Genomic DNA, 7,253 nt, shown 5'->3' with positions numbered 1-7,253 from the left:
AAACAGAGCACAAAAAATATTCCTACCAAACTCAAGAATAATGATCAAAGCAAAACAAACCAGACAAGTCACGTCTCAAACAAAAGTAACAAAGAAAAACAGCAAACTCAGCCTTCATTCCAGGGGATATATCAACAAAACCAAATCTATATGGTAAAAAAGATGACAATCATCAAGATTGCTTACAACAGTCCAGCAGGCTTGATAAAGACACTTACAGCAAACAAATAGAAGGACAGGTCATCTCCACTAATGAAAACTTGGACCCTAACTCAGCTTTCCTCATATCTAAACTTATGGGAGAGGCAACGAAAGGGGAACAAGTTAGCACTTACAAAGATAAACAACCTGAACAAACCGACGCCATAATTATGTCTACTGATATGATTACAGAGATGTAGATGCAGAATGTTGTTCCTCCCAATGGAGCCGAATCAGAGGTTAACTATGTCCAAGATATGGAAGCTTGATAGCCTCCTGTTAGTCTTGGAATAGGGAATTTCATTTCCCTTGTTTTATTTGGGTTTCGGGTTTTACTTTAATTTTTAGATTGTTGTGATGAACATAATTATTTGGAATTGTAGAGGAGCCTTGACAAAAGAGTTTCATACTATCTTCTCAGATTTAAATTCTAGATACAAATCTAGTTTTTACATCCTTTTGGAGACTCACATATCTGGCAGGAAGGTTGAGAATGTCATCAAAAGGTTTGGCTTTGATGCTTGGTGTGTAAGTGAGGCTGAAGGCTTCTCAGGAGGAATATGGTGTTCATGGAAATCGGCTCTTTGGAAGGCTAAACCAATTCTGGTTCATAAACAACTGGTCCACCTAGAACTCCAATGGGGTGATGAGGCCCCTTGGTTTTTCACTGCCATATACGGAAGCCGCCAAGTAGCGAATAGGAGAGCACTTTGGGAGATTATTGAAGACATTGCAGAAAATTTAACTGGATCTTGGTGTTTAGGGGAAGACTTCAACTCAACTCTTACTCTTGACGACTCAGGGAGTTCGTCCAACTTATCTGTAGATACTAGTAGTTTTTAAACTGTATTAATAAGTGTGAACTAAATGATTTAGGTTTTTCAGGGTCCCCTTTTACTCGGCAAAGGAATAATATTAAGAAAAGACTCAATCGTTTTCTTAGCAACCTTGATTTTACTAACTGTTTCAAAGATGTTGGGGTTAAACATTTGCCTAAACTTAAATCTGACCACTCCCTATTTTGCTTGATTTTCAGATGGCCACTTTAGATGAGGGCTACAAACCGTTTCGGTTCCTGCTCCATGGGTCCTTCATGAGGACTACAATAACCTTGTTAAAAGAAGTTGGAACAACATAAATAGCTTCACTGTGAATATTGCCAATTTCATGTAGGAAGCTAAAACTTGGAATAAAGAAGTCTTTGGCTATATTTCAGGAAAAAACAAAGAATCCTATCAAGATTGGAGGGAATCATCAACAGTCTTTCCTTCAATCCGAATCCTTTTCTTGATAAGCTCCAAAAGGAGCTTTGGCAGGAATACGAGGGCATTACAGTGCAAGAGAAAGTCTATTGACAACAGCTATCAAGGAGTAACAACATCAAGTTTAGTGATAAAAATACTAGATACTTTCATCACGGAGCAAATGGTAGAAGGAAAAGAAATAGGATAACAACCCTTAAGAATGATTCAAGAGAATAGATTGATGATGTTGAGCAGTTAAAGAGATGGGGGTTGATTTTTTCAAGACCTTATACTCTATGGATTCAAACTACAATCCTTTTCCCCTGTCTGGCTATTTTCCGAAGCTTGTTAGCAGGAATTATGCTGATATTTCAAAAGAGGTCTCCCAAGAGAAAGTTAAAGCTGCCAGTTTTTATATAAAAAGCTGGAAGGCTCTGGGGAGCAATGGTATTCCTGCAAAATTTTTTCAGCAGTCCTGGAATAAAACACATGATATGTCCATTAAATATATCTATAAAAATTTATCAATTTGATTCCAATTGGAAAAAGCAACCAAATTGATAAATTTTTATAAATATATTTGTCAATGTTTAATTGAATATGCGAAGTGTTTATATCCTAAAAAAAATATATTTATTGCAAACAAATATGTGGGGTGAGAGAGGCTCGAACTCTCGACCTCAGGATAACTCTAATGCTATGAGACCTACGCGCTAGCCAACTGCGCCACCACCCCTTTGTGGGTAATTTTCAAAGTTTTATTTTCTAACTTGTTGCATTTTTCTTTTATCCGTATAAGTTGCATGCATGTGTTAAAAACAAAGAAGTATTTGGCTATATTTCAGGAAAAAACAAAGAATCCTATCAAGATTGGAGGGAATCACCAACAGTCTTTCCTTCAATCCGAATCCTTTTCTTGATAAGCTCCAAAAGGAGCTTTGGCAGGAATACGAGGGCATTACAGTGCAAGAGAAAGTCTATTGGCAACAGCTATCAAGGAGTAACAACATCAAGTTTAGTGATAAAAATACTAGATACTTTTATCACAGAGCAAATGGTAGAAGGAAAAGAAATAGGATAACAACCCTTAAGAATGATTCAAGAGAATAGATTAATGATGTTGAGCAGTTAAAGAGATGAGGGGTTGATTTTTTCAAGATCTTATACTCTATGGATTCAAACTACAATCCTTTTCCCCTGTCTGGCTATTTTCCGAAGCTTGTTAGCAGGAATTATGCTGATATTTCAAAAGAGGTCTCCCAAGAGAAAGTTAAAGCTGCCAGTTTTTATATAAAAAGCTGGAAGGCTCTGGGGAGCGATGGTATTCCTGCAAAATTTTTCCAGCAGCCCTGGAATAAAACACATGATATGTGCATTAAATATATCTATAAAAATTTATCAATTTGATTCTAATTGGAAAAAGCAACCAAATTGATAAATTTTTATAGATATATTTGTCAATGTTTAATTGAATATGCGAAGTGTTTATATCCTAAAAAATATATATTTATTGCAAACAAATATGTGGGGTGAGAGAGGCTCGAACTCTCGACCTCAGGATAACTCTAATGCTATGAGACCTACGCGCTAGCCAACTGCGCCACCACTCCTTTGTGGGTAATTTTCAAAGTTTTATTTTTTAACTTGTTGCATTTTTCTTTTATCCATATAAGTTGTATGCATGTGTTAAAATTTTACTTTGACAATTCAATGGAACAAGCAAGTTCACCCAAAAACTCACCTTTAGACCTTTCCTTTAATACAAAGATACATATTTGTTTCTTATTTTTGGGGATGTGAAAATGTATGTGTGTATTTTTTTTTTTTTGTTGGTATTAGAAAATGGATTTGTTATTTCAAGTAAAAGTTTAAAAGTACTTCTTCAACCTTTAAGGGTACCCCTTTTTTTTTTGCCACAAGGGTATCCTTTTAATTTTGTCCTTTTGTTTTCCTTTTTTTGGGCTTAGGCCCTCTCAATCACCCAAAAAAATAGCAACTAGTTGATCTCTTATTGTATTATAGACCTAAAAAAACAAAGCTATTTCTTCTATTAAGATGTCTTTGCGACTTGCAGTCTTGAAATATTGTTGCTGAATCCCTCAAAAACTGGGTGAAGTCTATTTTTCAGCAACCCAAAAATATTAATGAAGTTAACAAGACTCTTATTATAATCATTTCTAAAATTTTAGTACCTGAAAATTTTAGTCATTTTAGACCTATCAGACTATGTAATGTTTGCTATAAAGTGGTCAGTAAAATTATTACCTCTAGACGTAAAAATTATATGCCTGTGCTTATTTCTAACACTCAATCTTGTTTTATTCCTGACAGGATAAGTGCAAAAAATATTCTAGTAGTGTAGAAGGTGGTTCACACCATGCGTAATAGGAATCAAGGAAAAGGAATCATAGCTATAAAGATCAACCTAGAGAGGCTTACGACAGGTTAAACAGAAATTTTGTGGTGGATAGTCTAAAAGACGTCGGTATCCCAGAAGGAATCATTAATGTCATTACCCACTGCATTTCTACCCCCACCATGAATCTCCTTTGGAATGGATCATCCTCTGAAACATTCTCCCCAACCAGAGGGATTAGACAGGGAGATTCCCTCTCACCTTATCTTTTTGTTCTGTGTATTGAGCATTTATCCCACCTTATTAATAAAATAGTTGCTGATAAAAAATGGGAGCCAATAACTATTTCTAGAAGTGAGCCTAAAATATTTCATCTTTGTTTTGCAGATGATTTGGTTCTCTTTGCTAAAGCTTCTAGTGAACAAGTGCGAACGATTAAGGAGATCTTACACCCTTTTTGCGAGAGCTTGTGACAAAGAATCATCTTCCACAAGTCTTGTGTCTATTTTTATAAGAATGTTAATAATATTAAGCAGCAACTAAGCCAGGGGCTTGGAATGACCCTAACGGCTAATCTGGGGAAATACTTAGGAGTACTTTTGATCACGGAGAAGTATAACCAGCGTCATTTTCAATTCATCTTTGACCGCATGCAAGCCAAGTTATCTAGCTGGAATAAGAAATCTCTATCTTTTGCAGGGAGATGCACCCTTATCCAATTGGTGTTATCAACCATTCCTAGTTACTGTATGCAGATTATGAAGATTCCTATGGCGGTTTGTGCTAAAATAGATAAACTCTGTAGGGACTTCCTATGGGGCAATGATAGAAAGGTCCATCTTTTAAGTTGGGAGAAAATTTGTAAACCAAAGGAGGAAGGTGGACTGGAGATTCGAAGGGCACAGGAGACCAATCAACTGTTTCTTATGAAACTTGCTTGTGGCTTAATCTACAAAAGGGATTCCCTATGGGTTCAGGTGATGAGAGCAAAGTATGCAGGAGGAGACAACATCATATCCAAAGTCCATAAGAAGACTAGCAGCTCAAACGCTTGGATTGGAATAACAAAGATCTGGAAAATTTTCAAGGAAACCTAATTTGGAGAATAGGTGACAGAAAAAGCATTTCTTTTTGGGAGGACCATTATATCCTAGGAATTTACAAATTAAGAAACTTAGTCTACCATTAACCTCAAATGAAGAAACGCTTGGAGAAAGGTTGTGCGATTATATTACTTCTCAGAATACTTGGAATTGGACAAAAATTAGTCAGGTTTTGCCTGAGGATGTTCTAGAGCACATTAGAATTTTAAAATCCCCCAATCATGACATTGGAGTAGACACTGTGGGGTGGCTTCCAACAGCAGATGGCAAGTTTACAATTAAATCAACCTATGAGGCTCTCTTCAGTAACAAGGATAATAATAACAAGTTACACAAATTGTTTTGGAAAAATAACTTAGCGGTTGAAAACCTTCTGTTGGCTCCTTACCCATGAAGCTTTGCTTACCAACAACAGGAGGAAGAGCAGAAACCTCATAGACAACAACGACTATCTAAGATGCTGCGGAGAGGAAGAGACTGTGCTCCACGCCTTACGCGATTGCCTCTACATCTGTACGGCATGGATTAGCATAGTAAACAGAAATGCACAGGAAATTTTTTTCTCCCAATCCTTTTAGGAATGGCTTAGTACTAATCTTTCGTTGGTCTCTCGAAAGCAATATGGGACTCCGTGGCCCATCATCTTCGTCACGACGTGCAACATAGTCTGAAAGTGTCAAAATGATTTCATTTTCAGAGATGAGACTCTGCCAAACAATCAACTTCACCAAATGATAAAGAAAATTACAGAAAATTATAGCATTACTTTGAGCATAACAGAGCACAGTAGTAGCTTACTAAATCTTACCAGAGAGGAGCTTGTCGGATGGGAGGCACCAAATTGGGATTGGAATAAATTGAATGTAGATGGGTCAGTCGTTTATCCTGGTAGCAGAGGCGCTTGCCGAGGTATTATTAGGGATTGGGCCGGACGCACGATTGCTGGTTTCACTATGAATATCGAAACATGTACCATAACCATGGCTGAACTATGGGGCTTCTATGTTGGGATTAAGCTATCTTCTGAGCTAAGGATCACGAAATTAGTGGTGGAATCAGACTCTTGATTTACTGTAACGCTGGTTCAGAAGGTGTCTCCGGAGAGCCATGGTAGCTCTTCTCTCGTCCGGTCGATCAAGGAGTTTTTGGCAAAGATGGATAATGTAGAAGTAAAATATATCTACAGGGAGGCTAATTTCTGTGCCGATGCTCTCGCCAAGCTGGGTCAAGGAGAAGTTGCTGGAATTAAGTTCTTCAAGCAGCCCCCTCTATGCTTGTTTCACCACCTTCTTGCTGATGCAAGTGGTGTTAAGTTTGAAAGATTGGTAGTAGTCTAGTTTTTCTTATTTCTTTAGGCCCTGCGCGACGTTACTTATAAAAAAAAATAAAGTATAACATACTGTGTCTATGAATTTGAATTTATGCAAACAATTTTATAAATTACACTATCACAGACCCTCGGGGATTCGAAGTGGATATTTCCTACTTAGAGCATTTTTCAAAATTTTTGAGTTAGAGGCAGTTCCTTCCCAACCAGACAACACATAAGTGAATTTCATATCAAACCCACAGACAACTAACACATTTTGAGTGGGGTGATCTTTTCTTCTGCAAAAACGAGGGGCTTCCACCCTTGGTACCTTCACACGACTATGAGTACCATCTATGGCTCCAATGAAGTCTTTTTTTAGAAAGTATATTGACATATTAACATAACAATTTTATAATTATTTCGTTGACAATTACATAAAATTCACTAAGTAAATTAAAAGATTTAGTACTTTGAAAAATGGATAGAATTGACTATTATGAAGTATTTCATAAGGAACATCCTCACTAGATGGTTGCTTGAAGAAGTCTCCCTCTAACGATAGAATAGCATTTAGGACGTTGTGAAAGTAACGACTAATTGTCTCTCCTGAGCGGTGAAAGAAGAAAGACATGGTTCTAGTTTTCACATTGTGCCCTATAATATGTAGGAATTTAGCTACTTGCTCTTCAACCGTAGAGCGAGTTGAATCCTTGACTCTACCAGTTCCTCTTAATTTTTGACACAACTGCCTAAATGCTTCAGGGCCCATACATATGACATCTCGGCATTTTTCAGATTTCAATAACCGTGTCAATAGCTGAGTACGCCTAATTTCTCTGTCCAAGTTGTTATCATTAATTTGCCTAGGCCTATATTATTGTGATAATAATTCCAAAGTATACAATACATGCAATATAACACATGAAACAGATGTGACGCATATATGTTGTCTCTTTTCTAACTCTTCGCTAACACGAGTTAATGTTTGTATTGGTTTAGGATGATATTGGTCAATAGAAGTGATTTGATTTACTTGA

General features: G+C 36.9%; 1 non-coding gene across 1 annotated transcript; it reads right to left on the bottom strand.

Moving 5' to 3' along the window:
• Positions 1–2,096: 2,096 nt before the first annotated feature.
• Positions 2,097–2,181, bottom strand: TRNAM-CAU (transfer RNA methionine (anticodon CAU)). The gene is given in 2 exon segments: positions 2,097–2,132; positions 2,144–2,181. It is a non-coding gene; the product is annotated as a tRNA-Met (tRNA).
• Between the last annotated feature and the right edge of the window lie 5,072 nt (positions 2,182–7,253).

The sequence above is a fragment of the Arachis hypogaea genome, chromosome 12 (genome assembly GCF_003086295.3).
Source record: "Arachis hypogaea cultivar Tifrunner chromosome 12, arahy.Tifrunner.gnm2.J5K5, whole genome shotgun sequence".
Lineage (NCBI taxonomy): Eukaryota > Viridiplantae > Streptophyta > Magnoliopsida > Fabales > Fabaceae > Arachis > Arachis hypogaea.
This window is presented reverse-complemented; position numbering and strand designations above follow the sequence as displayed.